This window comes from Phyllostomus hastatus, unplaced genomic scaffold (genome assembly GCF_019186645.2).
Source record: "Phyllostomus hastatus isolate PE091 unplaced genomic scaffold, TTU_PhHast_1.1 phas_contig_98, whole genome shotgun sequence".
Classification (NCBI taxonomy): Eukaryota; Metazoa; Chordata; class Mammalia; order Chiroptera; family Phyllostomidae; genus Phyllostomus; species Phyllostomus hastatus.
Window position 1 is genome coordinate 1,642,050 of NW_025333999.1, and position 16,655 is coordinate 1,658,704.

At 42.7% G+C, this 16,655-nt stretch overlaps 1 pseudogene; it reads right to left on the reverse strand.

Moving 5' to 3' along the window:
- Nucleotides 1–1,568: 1,568 nt before the first annotated feature.
- LOC123828529 lies at nucleotides 1,569–2,512 on the reverse strand (annotated as a pseudogene).
- Between the last annotated feature and the right edge of the window lie 14,143 nt (nucleotides 2,513–16,655).

Sequence of the window (16,655 nt, forward strand, 5' to 3'; positions counted from 1 at the left end):
CAAGTATTTGGTGATAGTTATGCAATAGTCTTGATTAGAAGGACAAAGAATCTGGAACTTGGGGTGAAAGAGTCAGTGCTCAAAGGCCTGATACATCTGTCTCTCCCTGTGTGGTGGTTTCAAACTCTGACTGATGTGTTCTTCTTCACTCCTCCCTTCCACTTCTCACGCAAAGGAGGCTACTCGTAAATTCTAAGATGGGATCATAAGGTGACGGATTCTAAAAATCTAGGTCCTAACATTACCCATGGGTAATGTTTTGTCTTTTTACTCTTCTTCTTTCTAAACAGGTCTCTCTCTTCTTAAATCAGAGTCTAGTCACCAAATACCAGTTAGAATGAAGAACAATGAGCCAAGGCCCAAATATAAAAATATTTATTCACATGAAATTATATTCTTTCATGAACAGGCCATACATAAAATTTATTTCAGGCATTCATTGTATGGAAAATTATAGGCTTTTATATACCTGTCACCCCAGGAAGGAGCCCCACCAGTAAACAAGGAACAACATGAGCTGTATAGTTACGAGACGAAGGATGTCCAGGAACTGCCATAAAGACAGTAGGAAAATCGAACAAATGCCAAACTGGTATTTTCCAATGACCCCTTCACAGAGGACAAATAAAGCAGTATAAAAAATTTAACCTAACTGCACATTAAAATACACTTCAGTTCACCCAGGGATCTAATAGGCTTCAAAAATGTTAAGCAAATATTAACTCATTTAAGGAAAAAGCACTGTCTAGTAATCTTATGGACTAACATTTCAAGACAACTCCTAGAGTTATCTCACCTCAGCATTTTTTTTCTTATTTAGAAATCTACATCGTGCCCTTGCTGGTGTGGTTCAATGGACTGAGCATGGGCCTGTAAACCAAAGGGTCACTGGTTCAAGTCCCAGTCGGAGCACATGCCTGGGCTGTGGGCCAGGTCCCCCACAGGGGGTGTGCGAGAGGCAAACACACATTGATGTATCCCTCCCTCTCTTTCCCCTTCCCTTCCCCTTTCTCTGAAAAGAAATTTAAAAACAACAACAACACGAAATCTACATTGCAATGATGTACTTCACAATACAAGCTTGCTAAACACTACAAACACAACTTTAAGACTAATTCTTCCATGGTGAAATTTGGAACATTATACATGGGTTAATTTCCATCAAGGTTTTTCATGTCACATATAGCTTTTTCTCTTTTCCCTGAGATTTTTCACATGTAAGGATACATGCAAACTGAAGCCCTTCCAACACTGTTTATGCTCAAAAGGTTTTATCCAATGGCCCCTTTCATGCCTTTGGGAAGAACTGGAATGACTGATGGCTTCTCTACATTTAGATATAGTATATCTGAGAATTTCCCACATCTCCTTTTATGTTAAATTAGGATTATTATGCAAAATGATACCCTCTCCCTACAGGTCACCTGGTACAATCAAATTAAAACTTGGATGACTACCTTTGCAAGCCACACCCCTTTTTGATGTTCCCACTTGGGAAAAACGTTGGACTTGCAAAGATACCTCTCTGTTCCTAGTATAAAATCAGGATGGGCAAGGATGGTACATGCTCACTGTGTGCAATAGTTTGTGTGTAAAATTAAGGTTTTTCCACATTTCTTACATTTATAGTTTCTCTCTCCAGTGTGATATCTTTCATGTCCTTGGAAATCTTGTAGAGAAAGGAAAGCTTTACCTCATTGTTTACATTCATAGGGTTTCCTTCATGTGTGAGTCGTTCATGTTTTTGAAGATAACTGAGACAAGTGAATGCTTTTCTACATGTTTTACATTCATAGGGTTTCTCTCCAGTGTGAGTTCTTCTGTGTGTTTGTAAGGAAGTGTGATCACTATAACTTTTACCACATTGCTTACACTCATAGGATTTCTCTCCTGTGTAAATCCATTTGTGTGATTCTAAAGTAGCATAATATCTGGCTTTACTATGTCCTCTATATTCATAGGGTTTCTCTCTCATGTGAGTTCTTCTGTGTGTTTTCAAGGCAGTGGGACCACTGGAAGCTTTACCACATGCCTCGCATCCATAGAGTTTCTGTTCTGTGTGACTCACTTTGTGTGCTTCTAAGGAACTGTAGTATTTGAAGGCTTTGCCACATTGCTTACACTCATAGGGTTTCCTTCCTGTGTGCACCCTTTCATGTTTTTTAAGATAACTGAGACAAATGAATGCTTTTCTACATGTTTTACATTCACAGGGTTTCTCTCCAGAATGACTTGTTTTGTGTGTTTGTAGAGAACTGTGATGTCTGTAGGCTTTGCCGCACTGTTTACATTCATAGAGTTTCTTTCCAGTGTGACTCCTTTCACGTATTTCAAATGAACTGGGAGAAATGGATGCTTTCTCATTTTCCTTGCATTTATGAAGTCCATCTCCAGGGTGAGTGATCAGGAGTAGTGGAAGGACTGAGAGATCACTAGATGCTATCCCACATGCCTTATACTTAAGATTTTCTCTGGTTTCATCAACTTGAAAATACCTGGTACTGTGGTGAAGGTTTCACCACATATATTATGTTCATAAGGTTTCTCTCCATTGTGATTTTTTTCATGTCTTCCAGTACACTGCAGACCACATTTATATGGCTTCTGTCCATATGGCTTGTGTCCAGTGTGACATCTGATGTTCCAGTGATGAGACGACTGCTGTATGAAGGCTTTCCAGCACACGCTGTTTCCACATGGTTTTCCTCCAAGAGACTCCTTGTTCAGGTTGAGATTGGGAATAAGGCTGAAGTTGTCTCCACAATGAGTACCCTCTTTCCCATCACAGATTTGCTCTACCACATGACTTCTGGAAAACAACAAGAAGCACGTTATTCATGATTTATTTAGGGTTGTTATATTTATTAGAACATTTGAACTAAATTTCCATGGTTTATAGCAAAAAAAGTAGGTTTTCTGCCTTGTCTGCATGGCTTGAAATTGAATATACTGAGTACTCTGCAACAGGACTTCAGCCTTGCTATTATCAAAACAGTGATATTCATGTACAGGGTCTATTAATGCTGTGTTTCATTAGAACTTGTTTTCAAACACCAAATGCCTTCGCCGTATATAAGAAGTAATTTGGTGGAAATTTCCTGAGAAGTTGTAGCATAACAGGTTTCTCACGTTAGAGGCTGCTTTCTGTTGTGAGTGTGACTCACCTTCGTCTTCTCCCCTGGTGTTTGTACTGATCTTCAATGTCATGAGCGTCCCATTTCTTTCCTAAAATACAGACCCAGAAAATTTATTCCAAAGTAGTAGAAATTATAGAAAAATCATCAGATTCTAGTTCTATGATGAGCTGTGACTCTGCTCAGTGTATTTACCAGTGTCTTCCCTTCCGATATTACACATGTTAGAACAGCTTTGGTGGACAAGAAACACCTGTCCTCTGACTAACAAGGTGAAGACAACTTGTCACTTACAGACCGACTCCAGGATCCTGAAGGTTTCCCACACCACGCCTCTGTAGAGCTTCTTCTGTGCAGGCTGCAGTAAGGCCCACTCCTCCAGACTGAAGCGCACAGCCACATCCTCAAAGGCCACTGAGTCCTGAAACAGCCCAAATATGTGCACGGTACAATGAGTGAGACTGCCGGCCCCGGACACCCAGACCCCATTTACAGAAAGGTTCCATATGATTGTCTCCAAATCATATGTCTGTTTCCAAATATTCATTCTATGGCTTCATCTAAAAAAAAACATATCTTCTGTTCACACTTACTTCCTTATAAATTTTGCCTCATCATAAACCCATGAAAATTAATACATTTTTAAGTGATCACACTGCATCCTATTTTTTATATGGCATGGTTTAGAGTATGATGGAAATGACAAATGCAATGGAAATGAAACAAATATTATCATTTTAAGACTTTCAACCTGAGATGGCTTCCAGTCAAGATGATGAAGTAGGTAAATGCTATACTCACATCCTCCCACCATCACATCAAACTTACCACAGTCATCACTGAGAACCACCTACAAGGTGCTGAACAAAAGCCCTATGACTAAAGATATAAAAAAGCAGCCACCTGGAGACCGGTAAGGGGTGGAAATGCACAATGAGCTGTTCCCTTACCCACATGTGGTAGTTAAAACTCAGGGGGGCTCTCTCAGCTGCAGAAGTGCCCAGTGCGGGAGGAGCAAGGGCTGACTGTGAAGCCAGTGGGATTATGGCTGAGGGAGACAGAGGGCTTCTGGAGTTCCGGGCATTCCTCTTAAAGGACTCACACATAGATTTACTCCAATTCACTCTCTCTGAGCTCCAGTGCTGGGGCAGCAGCTGGAAAGGCACCAGGGATGTACAGGGAGGAAATGAATTATCTGGATTTGAGGTGAGCTGGAGTGGCAACTCTTTTCGAGACAGAAGTGCTGGCAGATGCCTTTGTTCCTTTGCTGAGGCTTGCCCACATAGAGCCCGCAGGTGGCCATATCTGGGTCTCTATCAACCTGGCTAAACCTGCTGGCCTACCCTGGTGATTCCCTGAGACCTCGTTCTTCCCAAATGTTTAAGAAGTGACCACTAGATGGGCACACCTCTTGCACAGGGTTGTAGTCTCAATTTCCCACTTCCACCACCAGGGTATGTCGGGGCCAACCCAGCCTCGGCCACAGCTTCACTCTAACACACAGATAAATCCCAGCAAAACTTCAACCCAGGACCACTTTAAGGAGGGCCCAATCCTATATTCCTGCTCCTGAATGCTTAGAAATTCTCAAAACTGCACACTCTGGTTGGCTGTACATAGAACTGAGGCATGGCAGGCTCAGCAATGCCTCCTGAGACAGGACACCATCAGGCAGTGTAGCAGGTAAGCAAGTCAGAGCAAGAGAAGACAGTCTAGGGGGGTGCCCATGCTGCTCGTGGAACCAGCTGTCATGGTCACCTGTTGAGGGATGGTTCTGACATCGAGACCGGCACTGGTGTGGTTGAGAGGGTAGGAAAAGGCTTGGATCTCACTTAACCGAGGTCTCTGGGAGGGCAGGGCAAGCTACTCAAGCAGCTCTTAAATGGCTTCAAAGAGTTTAAAAAATGGCCTGGGTTTTTACTGTGGTAACTTGGTGTTACAGGAAAAAGAACCTCACTGATGCCTGTCAAAAATGGTAAGGCAGATTTTCTTCAGAACCACAGCGATAGTTATAGAGACCATTGTGGTCGAATTTTACAGTGGAGAAAAATGAGCTTGGGCTTCATTTTGAGTACAAGAGAGCTTGGGCAAGTGGGGTTTCATGACCAGAGACGAGGGTGAGGGTCAGTGGATGGAAAAGTACTTAGGGAAGAATCAGAAGAATCAGGTTTCCTGCTGAACAGACCAAACAGGATTCTTAGTGCACACAGGCCAGGATGACCAGACGCCACCTGACGGTGGAGGAAGAGGAACCTGATCAGATATGGAGGGTGGTCAGATAGGAGGGTGGGGGATTCTGCACCACCCAACTGGGTTTTGCAAGGAATTGTAAAGCCAGGCCTGGGAAAAGATTCAGGAGCCTGACAAAGTTTGGTCAAGCAAAGAATCTTTGTCATGAGCGAGGCCAGGGTGAGAGTTCTGCACACAGAAGGGCTTTTGTGGTTGGAATCTGAAGCCAATGCCACAGGAGGGAGCCCGGGACTTTCTCACCCGTCTGTCCAGGTGAGGACACAGGGAAGGAGGATAGGGAGGTCTAAGCTGTTGGCAAACACCAAACAGTGCGGAGTCTGACTGTTCACTACAAAAAGATAGATGGGTAAGAACAATATGCATTTGCAATGGCTTGTTTTTATAAAAGGAAACACCAAGAGAAGGCTCAAGAAATAATAAAAACCTATGTATTTGGGGGTGGCTGGAGTAACATTTCTGGAGAACCAGGATATATGGGCAGTGAGTCTTCTAAAGTTAGACTCTATCCTGCAGATTTATTTAAGAGAAACAAAGAAATTTATATATACCATGTTTTATTGTCTAGTAGTCTTTCCTTAATTTTATTTTACATAGGGAACTATTCTAAGATTTAATTCCTTTAAACAATAATGGTTACAAAAGTGTAAACCACTCAAAATTAAAATGTACAAATCTCTTGCTAAATAAGAGGACAAGTTATAGTCATCCTACTTTGTCCCTCCCCTTTATCTTACACAGGGGTCTTTTCAGGAATAAATAGCATATTATGCTGCAATAGGCATTTGGTTTTAGTTGCTTACATGTAGTAGGATTTTCAAGGATTCACACAAACATTAAGTAGTTTTCTTCATGGACTTAAAATAGAAATTCAATTACTTTTGCTTTTTATATTTCAATGTTCCCTAGGGATACCCAGGCACAAACACTGATGTCCAAATGCAAATTGACCTGAGAATTTAAATACTCATCTCATAACTTGAAGTTCTCTTGCCTAAAAGAAACAAAAATTGTTTAGTTTCACTATTTACTTGCCTTAGCAATATTATCTCTCTTAGTCCATTTTCATTTTTAATCACAGGAAATTAAAAATGTTATTTCACACACAGGGAATAAAATTACAAAGTGCTCAAGGAAACTGGAGCCAAAGGGCTGCACTATTCAGCAGATGAAGGATCCAAAGGAAATGCAGTATTGGAATCAGCTCAGGTGAGCAGCCTGCTTCCCACAGGACAGAAGGAAAGTCACTTTCAGAAGGTTCCACATTCTAGACTCTCCAGGTTGAGACAGAGCCCCTAAAGTAGGCCAGTCCCTGGAGACAAAGGGGAGCGACACCTGAGCAGCCCCAGGAGTGAACTCCGGGAGCTTGGACATCCTCCTCTCTCAGGCTTTATCTCAGCTGGATGCAGTGTCAGGTTAAGCCAAATGAACTCCCACAGTCACAAACCTTACCCAGGACACAGGCTCCTGACTTTCACAGACTTTCTCAATGTGCACAAATTACATTGAGTGCACCTGCACTGCGGCTGCAAAACTCCATCCTCTGCTTAGAAACAGGCCCAGGAGAGCCACAACTAAAACCTCAGGAGTGTTACCTGCCTTCCCCTCACATGCACCTGCATCCCAGCTTCTCCCAGGGTACAGGCTCTTTCCATAGTGGATGTGAGCAGGAAGGACCCCTTGCAGGTCAGGGGGCCTTAGCTGGGTCACTGACCTTAGGCTTCAGCTCTCAATCACACTGCTTTGGACCACGTGGATATTTTAAATGACATATAGGCCAGTGTTTGAAGAATCCTGCAAATTCATACCACCCCAATGTTTATGTGTAAATGAAAGAAGAAAACTGTAAGTCATATTTCTAGTTCAATAAGAAAAACCACAAATATTTATTACTTTCAGAAAATAATTATATTATTATTTCCATTATTATTTCCATGACAGGAAAACAGTTTTAAATAGTTAAGCATGCTTGAACACTTCTGATGTCCAAGTCTAAGCCTTGGAATTCCACTTGAAATCACCCCCAAACCTCCCAAACCAAAAAAAAAAAAAAAAAAAAGACTTTAGAATAGTACTACTCCTGCTCAGGGGAGAAAATTGAGAAACAAAAGTTTAAACACATTCGATGTAATACTGGAATATTTTTTTTCTTCCTGAAATTTACCTCTCATGCCTCTTTGAAAATACTACTTCACATCACCTTTCAAGAGCTATTGATTAAATGCATTTTACCTGTATTGAAAAATTGGGACCAAAAACAAAGTTAAGTCTTTTTAAGGTGACAGGCCCAGGGTAGGGGCGGGGCCGAAAGGAGAGAACACCCAGGAAGGTTTCCAAAGAGGAACATCCACCCAAAGGAATCCCCAGGGGATGTGTGCGCCCAGGGAAGCTCCTGGGGGAGAGGAACGTGGATTTCACACAACGTATTCCAGGTGGTTACCCTCCCAGTTTTCCTCTCACGTAAAACAACTACACATAAAATTTAAATATTTAAATGAGCCATGTGGAAAAATGATAAACAATCAAAATACATCTGTTACAAATGCACGCTGGACGAGAAACAGCTGATTCTGCGACTCGGAGACCAAAAGGTGGCATCTAAGAACGCGGACAGAAACATTGAAACTTTTGGATTTATTGCCGGTCCCCAGAAGAGCTACGCTAGAGGGAAAGGGTCGTGGATTTGAGACCCTGCTCCCCAAACATTTTGAAAACTTCAGGTCCCCTTGAGAAGAAAGAAGGGACTGGGGGCAACAGACGAGAGGTCCTCTCATGCACGAAACCTCGGACACCGAATCGCAATTATTCCGGAGGACCCTCGCCGTGGTCACCGAACATTCTGGGAAGACGAGAGGCTGCGGGTGCAGAGCTTTCCCGGGAGGGGCCGGGGCCGAAGTCGCAGCGCAGTGACGGGACAAGACGTGGGGTCACAGGCTGCCGGTCCAGCGTTCAAGACGCGGGCCAGTGGGGACTGAGATCGCAGCAAAGCCTCCGCCGAACGCAGATCGGCAGACTCCTAATTGGATCGAGCGCCGCAGCCAGTTGTCTCCATTGCCCGTGGCAACCAGCCGCTCCTCCCATTTGAGGACATCAGGCCACTCACACTCACCACTTCCGGCTTCTCCGGTCCCCCGGCATTCTTCCTACGGCTCCTAGGGCCAGTACAGGTAACGCAGGTACGGAGACGTTTCTGACATTTAAGCACAGAGGTGACGCGAACGCCGGTGGGGCCAAGAGCACACTAGCGGTTTGCTGAACGCAGCTCCACCCACCTGCTCTGCTGAGCCCCTGATTGGACACTTCTGCCTTCCTTATTCCTGAGCGACGTGCGGGTTACAAGAAAGTGGCTCCGTAGAACCACCTTCCGTTGGTTGGCGAGGCCTGTCCCCTTCAAAGTTGCTTCCTTTTTAAAAATTTCTTTTTAATTTTATTTATTTTTTATTGTATTTTATCCATTACCATTTACCTCCCCCCAATACCCTCTTCCACTTTCCCCGCCCCTCAATAACCATACTAGTCCGTGTCTATGAGTTCTCTTTTTTCCTTTATTTTTTGCTGGATTCCTCCACACCCCCAAGGCCCCGCAGAGTTGTCAACATGCTCTCTGTGAATTTGTCTCTATTTTACTTACTAGTTCAGTTTGTTCATTAGATTCCACCAGTGAAATCATATGGTAGCTGTCTTTCTCTGACTGCAAAGCTGTTTACTTTGAACACTTTGTCCTGGTCCTAGAGGAACATTAGCCTCTTTCTGCTCCTCTTTGTGAATGTGGGGACACAGGTGTGTGAAGGGAATATCAGACTCAGTTTCCACATGGAGCGACCCCCTTGTCCTGAGCAAGAGGGGCATCCAGGCCAAGCCAGACTGGGGCAAGGGTGTCTGAGGTCATTCTGGGTTAGGGGTTGACATAAGATGCAAGGCCACTCATAGAACTGCGAACCTTGTTTACAAATCCATTTAGAACTGACCTCACCAGACTCTGGCTGGGTAGCATCATCCTGATGCACCAAGGTTGCAGGTTATATCCCCAGTCAGGGCACACACAAGAATCAACCAATGAATGCATAAATAGGCAGAGCAATGAATCAATCTCTCTCTCACTCAACAAATCAATGTTTCTCTCTCTTCTTTCTCTCTCAAATCAATAAAACATCCTTGGGTGTGGATTTAAAAGAAACATGAAGCATATTATTTATAATTTCTTTATTAGTGATTTTATATTAATTAGAATATTTGAACTACATTTTATGTTTTATAGCAAAGTGTAGGTTTTATGTCTTATCTAAATTGTTTGACATTGAATACACTGACTGTTCTGCAAGACTTCAGCTTTGCTGTTATCAAAACAGTGATACTCATTATAGGGCGTAATAATGGTGTTTCCATGTGAACGGTTTTATAACACTGAACATATATCTTTAAAAAAGATTATTTATGTTTAGAGAGGGGAAGGAAGGGAGAAAGAGAGGGAGAGAAACATCAATGTGTGGTTGTCTATCACGCCCTCTACTGGGGACCTGGCTGGTGACCCAGGCATGTGCCCTGACTGGGAATCAAACCAGTGACCCTTTGGTTCACAGGCTGGCACTCAATCCACTGAGACACACCAGCCAAGGCTCAACATATATGTCTTATAGGAGAGTAATTTGATGAAAATTTTCTCAGAAGTAGTAAATTTGAAGCATATATTATTTTGGTTGCTTCTTTTTAAAATTTTGTTGCATACCAGGTTTCTCATGTGAGACTATCTTCCTATTGTGAGTGGGACTCACCTTATTTTTTTCACTTGTTTTTGAGCTGATCTCCAATGTCATGATTTTCTCATTATTTACCTAAAATCCAGGCCCAGAACAATGATTCCAAAATTTTAGAAATTTTACAGATATCATTAGTTTCTAGTTCTATGATGAACTGTGACTATGCCCAATTTACTTACAAATGTCCTCCCTTCCTACATTACACGTTAGAACAACTCTGATGGGTAAGAAACACTGTCCTCTAGTTAACAAAGAGATTAGTTGTCATCCTTACCTATTAAGGCCAGATTCCTGAAGGTTTCCACATCACATCTCTATAGAGTTTCTTCTGTGGAGGATCTAGTATAGCTCACTCCTTCAGGGCGAAGCTCACAGCCACATCCTCAAAGACCACCAAGTCCTAAAAAACCCCAAATATGTGATTTGTAAGACTGATAGCATGGGACAGCTAGACTCAATTTATAGGAAGGTTACATATGATTCCTCTATTTCCAAGCATTTATTCTATAATCATCAAAAATTTACTCTCTACACTCTTTACTAATGTAACAACATCATAAACATAAGGAAATTATCAACACATTTTTACTGTGATTACATTACATTACATCCTATTTTTCTAATTGTAAGGTTCAGAAAATGTTGGAAAATGACAGACAACAGACAAGTGTACTAAAAAGTTGTGGTATGTATATGTGATAATATATATGATATATATATTATCCAGCCATAAACAAAAAGAATGAAATCTTACCATTTGGGACAGCATGGATGGACCTAGAGGGTACTATGCTAAGTGAAATAAGTCAGACAGAGAAAGAGAAATACCTCATATTTCACTTACACATGGAATCTAAAGAACAAAACTCACAAACAAAATAGAAAAAAAACCATAGATGTAGAACAGACTGATGGTTGCCAGATGGGGACCTTGGGGCTGAGTGAAAAAGGCGAGGGGATTAAGAAGTAGAAATTGATAGTTACACAACAGTCATGAGGATGTAAAGTATAACGCAGGCGATATAGTCACTAATGTTGTGATGATAACTAAGTATGTGCCAGGCAGGTACTGGACAAATTGAGAGAGCACTTGGGAAGCCACATGATTGTCTAACTACTGTGCTGTGTACTTGAAAATGGTACTATATAATATTGAATGTAAACTGTAATTGAAAATTAAAGTTTAATTGAAAAAAAGAAAATATCAGAAATGCTATAAAGTGAAATAAATATTATTTATTTTAAAAACATCAATTGGTTTTGGAAAAGTTCTTTCATCTCCTTATTAACCACCATTTTTATCACTTCATTAAACAGGCGGTAACATCTACATGAGGTTCCCATGATTGAAAACAGTGAAAAATTAGAAGATTTTTCTTCTATTCCCATCCCCAAATACAAACAGTGCACGAGGCCTGTGGAAAGCCAACTTTGAACAAAGCTTAGCTGGCCATATTGCCCTAGAGTCCTCCAGACCATTAGAAGTAGAGACTTACCTCATTTTTTTGAGCTTCGCTTTATTGTGCTTGGCAGATCATGCATTTTCATCAGTATAACTACAAGGGTCTCCACCAGCAATAAGATTGTGACTCACTGAAGGTTCAAATAATACATGTACACTAATCTTTTAGACAGAATGGTATTTCACACTTAACAGGCTGCAGCAGTGTAAGCAGAACTTGTTTATACACCAGGAAACCAGAAAATTATTGTCACTTTCTTCATTGAGAAATTCACTTTATCTGATGGTCTGGGAACAAACCTATAATATCTCAGGTATGCCTATAATCAGAGGCAGCTGACAGAATATTTTTGTGGGGAAGCTCTGCTTTTTACCTTGTCTAAAATTTGTCACAGTCTCAGTTTTTCCTTTCTTTCTGTGTCTGATTACGGTCTAGAAAACCACTGGGAACTTAGAGCTCAGGCACAAGGGTAAAGGCACAAGTTAGACCACAGCAGTGCTGACCTCATGCATTTCTCAGGGCTGCTTCCAGCCAACTCTTGGTGCACATAGGCATGCAGACTGAGATGATGATATGCAGAAGTGCTCTTTCCAGCAAAACCATAATAGCGTAGGAGGCAGCCTGACCTCAAGGTCCCAGCTGATGTGGACTGCACAGTCACAGGAATTCAGCTGACAAAAACCAGATGGCCAGCTCAAGGATGCTGACAGTGAAGATGCATGTCAAGACCTAAGAACAACACCCTACACATTCTGCATGTCCTACATGTCCTGCACAACCAGTTTTTTCTCCCCTGCTTTTAACCCTATAAAATTTGCCGGCTTGACCAGAACTGTTAAGATGGACTTTGGGATGAGAGACCCTCCATCTTTTTGGTCACCGGCACCTGAGTAAACCTCCTTCCTTTTCCATCAGTACCCATCTCACAAGTTTGGCTTTCATTGCAGCAAACAGGCGAACCCGGGTTTGGTTATGATTCTGGGATCTCTGTATTTGGATCTTATTCTCATCTTACAAAAATTCCCTACTCTGCATATGTGTTTGTCATGCAAGACACATTTTGACAGGTTACCTTTTGTTTTATCATAGTTTTTTTTTTTTTGTGGGCAGAATTAACACTCTACCCACAGTAGAATCTGATGTGAAGACTGATGTAATCATGTGCATCAAGTTAAAGGAAAAATGTTTATAAATCAAACATACTTTCTAAGGAGAATAAGGCAAAAGTAAGTTGCTCCTGGTGGCTTGTGCAGAAAAGAATGGGTTGGCTTTTTAATGTGTATAGAGATAGAGGTTGCAGGTTTGAAGGTTTGATCCTTCTACCTGCTGACACAAAAGGAAAAGAGGCACGTGTCAGCCTTCATAACCTTTTTACCCATGTGGGCCAGGCAGGGTGAGCAGGGATCTGAAGCCAATTAGGAGTCAAGTATTTAAAATGAGGTCAGTGTCTTTATTAACATTCATTCCTGAGGTTTTTTGAATGAATGATGCCAAATCTTATTGACATTAATTAAAATTTGAATCTTAAGTAAAAGGTAATGTGGAAAGCACAAGCAATATATTATAATTAATAAGACAAATCCTCAAAAAAGTATTCTAATCTAGTCATCTCAAGTGTTGGAGAGATCCAGGAAAGCGTCAGTATGGTTCCAAAATCAGTTCAAATATTTCAGTAGTGTTATTGTTTATTTTAATATGTTGTTTCATTTGTTGTGTTATGGGTGAAGCCTTGCCAGTGTATCTATCCACATACATTAAGTAACCCTTTAGGGGGACAGAACTCTCCCTGGCTGATAAGTAGTCCTAAGCCAACTGGTCATACCATGGCTGCAAAGAGTTGTACTTCAAGTACATCAGCTGAAGCATTAGCTGATTGCTTCACGTATTTTGAGTGTTCTACACATTTCTTGATAGGCATTAATGATGTGCCTAGGTCAGCCCCAGTGACTGACAGGACAATGACTGAGTGCATGCAGTAGGAAAACAGCACATTTGTGTTGGACGGGCCCGAGGGGTTCGAAGGAGGATGCCTAAAATGCAACACGGACATGCAGGGTACATGGGCTGTACAGGTGATGTTACATGGCAGACCCAGGAGTGAGGGGTAAGGGTGGTGGCTCGGGTGCACTGTTGCAATAAACCAAAGTCTGTGGGAGAGACCATTCTGACAGAAATGTCTAGTGTAGAAAGGCTTCTGCTTATAAGGGGCCAGTAAGCCTGATAATCAAATAAATGTAATTGGTCCCAAAGATTGGGAATTAAATCTAATGTTTTAAAGAGAAAAGTATTTATAAGGAAGCAAGGTTCATGGCAGAAGAGGGAAGTCTCTTGAATTTTGTGGAATATTTAGGTTACAGGCCTGTTACAAATCATGTGTGCTCCTAAGTTAATACCAGCATATAGTAAGCAATATATAGTAAGCAATTTAAATTGAATTATTGCCTTGAGCAATGAAATGAGCCTCTGCAGTTTATGTGAAAAGTTGGGGTGGCCTTGATTCATCCTTGGGTATCGTGAGTTATTCTCAAACTTCCCTATGCCAGAGGGGGAGACCTTGGATAATGAGTTGTTGCTGTACGTGGGACCACACAGATAGGTCACTGGCAAGAGCAAAAAAAAAAAAAAAAGAAAAAACAACAACCCAAAAACAAACTTGTAAAATGTGCAGATGGGTTCAATTGTTGGCCAGGGAATTCTCTACTGGTAGCACAATTGACTAATTGTGCAGCTTGACTAATGGATCTGATGCTTGGGTCCAGTCTTTGATCAGGGATGGCCTGATTAGGGATGGAACACAGCATCTCTGCGGTGGACTCCATCAGATATGGTGGCAGCACACTGTCTATAAAGTATATGAACTCCCTGGTTACTCATGTGATTCCAAGTGACAAAGTGGCCCGTGTGTCTAAGTGTTGCGCGTGGGTCACCGGCCAGCAGTGACCACGGAACGCTGTGGATGGCTCGACGATAAACACGCGAGAAATAACAACACATGCACAGAGACAAACTAGTTTCTGTGGGGAAGTAGGGACGGAATGGCCACCCCCCTAGTGGGGGAGCGCGCTGATTTACCGTCCATACCTGCTTTTATTAGGCTCATTTTGCATAATAATTCAGGTAAAGTACAGTACTCATTAGGGGAAGTAAGGAACTATAGAAAACAAAGAACTCTGCCGGTCTACTGAGTTGGGGTCAAAGAGCTGTAAGACTGAGGAACAAACTAACTTCCTCCTAAGACCCTTCTCATTCAACTGAGAGCATTCTAAACAAAGAAGGTTTCACAGTAATTTACATATTCTTTCTTAGGCCTGATCACCCTGGGGAATCCGCACTTCTCAGTACCGAGCTGCACCACCCTGTCATTGTTTTAGGCTTAGGTGGAGCAAGGGAACTAGGTAACCAAGAGATAAGGAGATTTTCTCCCAGACGCTGAAAACTCAGGCTATGTCAGAGCCAAGGAGCGAGGGTCCATCACCCCCTTTTGCTGCAGCCCCCCCCCCAAGTCCTTCTTTTGGGGGGCCTCCCAAAAGTGATCGTGCCTGGCTTAGGTCGTTCCCCCCGTGGGGGAATCTTACCCGTCTTTGGCTAACCGACCAAGCTTTTTGGGGTTCAGTCATGAATAAAGCAGCAGAAGCAGCATTCCTGCCAGGGAGATAAGCTTTTGTCTCCTTGCTGGCTCACAGTTCCAAGGACGTTCCCTTAGCCTTAGCTAGGCGGGGGTTTCAGCCTCTGATACCAGTCAAGGCGGTTCCCAACATCTAAGGACGGGACCTCCTCTAGAACAGGTTGCATCATTGTGATGGGAACACAATTCCTCCTGTAAGCTGGATATCCCAGAGGGGCCAGTGTTTGCTCTGCCCTGAAAGTGTCATTACATTTTCAGTAAGGAGCCTCTGGTTAGCAAGCCTGAGGGGTCTTGCATTCAGGACCCAGCACAGAATGGAAAGTTGGCTATGGAGAGTCATCACCTCAGGCCCTGAAAGCAGGGCTCCACTCACAAAAAGACCTGCCAGTTGCCAGCAGCACTTTCCTAATTGTGGGTAGCACCAGCTGAGTAAAATAGTTTTTGGTACCAGAATGACTTGGGTAGTTTTGTCCGCCACAGGTGGTTTAGAGACACTTGGGTGCATCATAGGAGGCTGCTAGCGCCTTTGTAATAGAGAGTAAGGAGATGATAAGGGAGTGACTGGTACTTGGACAGGTCTTCAGCATCTGGCTTTCCCATTCAACATCAGTCAATTTTTAAGTATTATGTGAAAGTAAGCAAGCAGATCTCATAAATAGAAAATCACCGTGGACTCTGTGGGTAATAGAATGGGCCCATGACACAGGTTCTGCCAACTGCCTCTGTCACTCTCTCCATCACAACCTCAGCTCAGAGAAATTTTCCAGAGGGGGATACACATGGATTTCTGATGTTTCCAAGTGAGTAGGCACAAATAGGCTTGAGATGAAAACAAAGAGCTGGAGATGATCTGTGGAGGTGACAGAAGAAAACGATGCTGATGCATGTGACTGAGGACATCCCCAGGCAGAGCCCACATGGGATGCACCTTTAAGCTTCAGGACCACAGTGCATCCAGAGATCTGTCCAAGGAGCCTGGTTTAAACAGGACGGGTTCTGGGAGCCCCATCACTTCACTCCTGGTTATGTGCGTGAGATGAGGGCAGCACAACCCTAGAGGGTGTTTTCTCAGTTAAGACAGGGCTGCAAGGAAGACCTAGTGGGAACTGAATCTTTCTCACAGACCTTTAATTTTTCTCAGAAGGATCCCACAGCTGTGGAAAGAAGTGAACATATAAAAATCAAGGTTTTCCCTGGCTGGTGTGGCTCAGTGGATTGAGCACCAGCCTGTGAACTAGGGGGTTGCCGGTTCGATTCCCAGTCAGGGCACATGCCTAGGTTGCAGGCCAGGTCCCCAGTGGGGGATGCATGAGAGGCAACCACACATTGGTGATTCTCTCCTTCTTCCTCCCTCCCCGCCCCCCCTCTGTCTGGAAGTAAATAAAATCTATTTTTAAAGAAAATCAGGGTTTGAGAGGGCTTCACATTC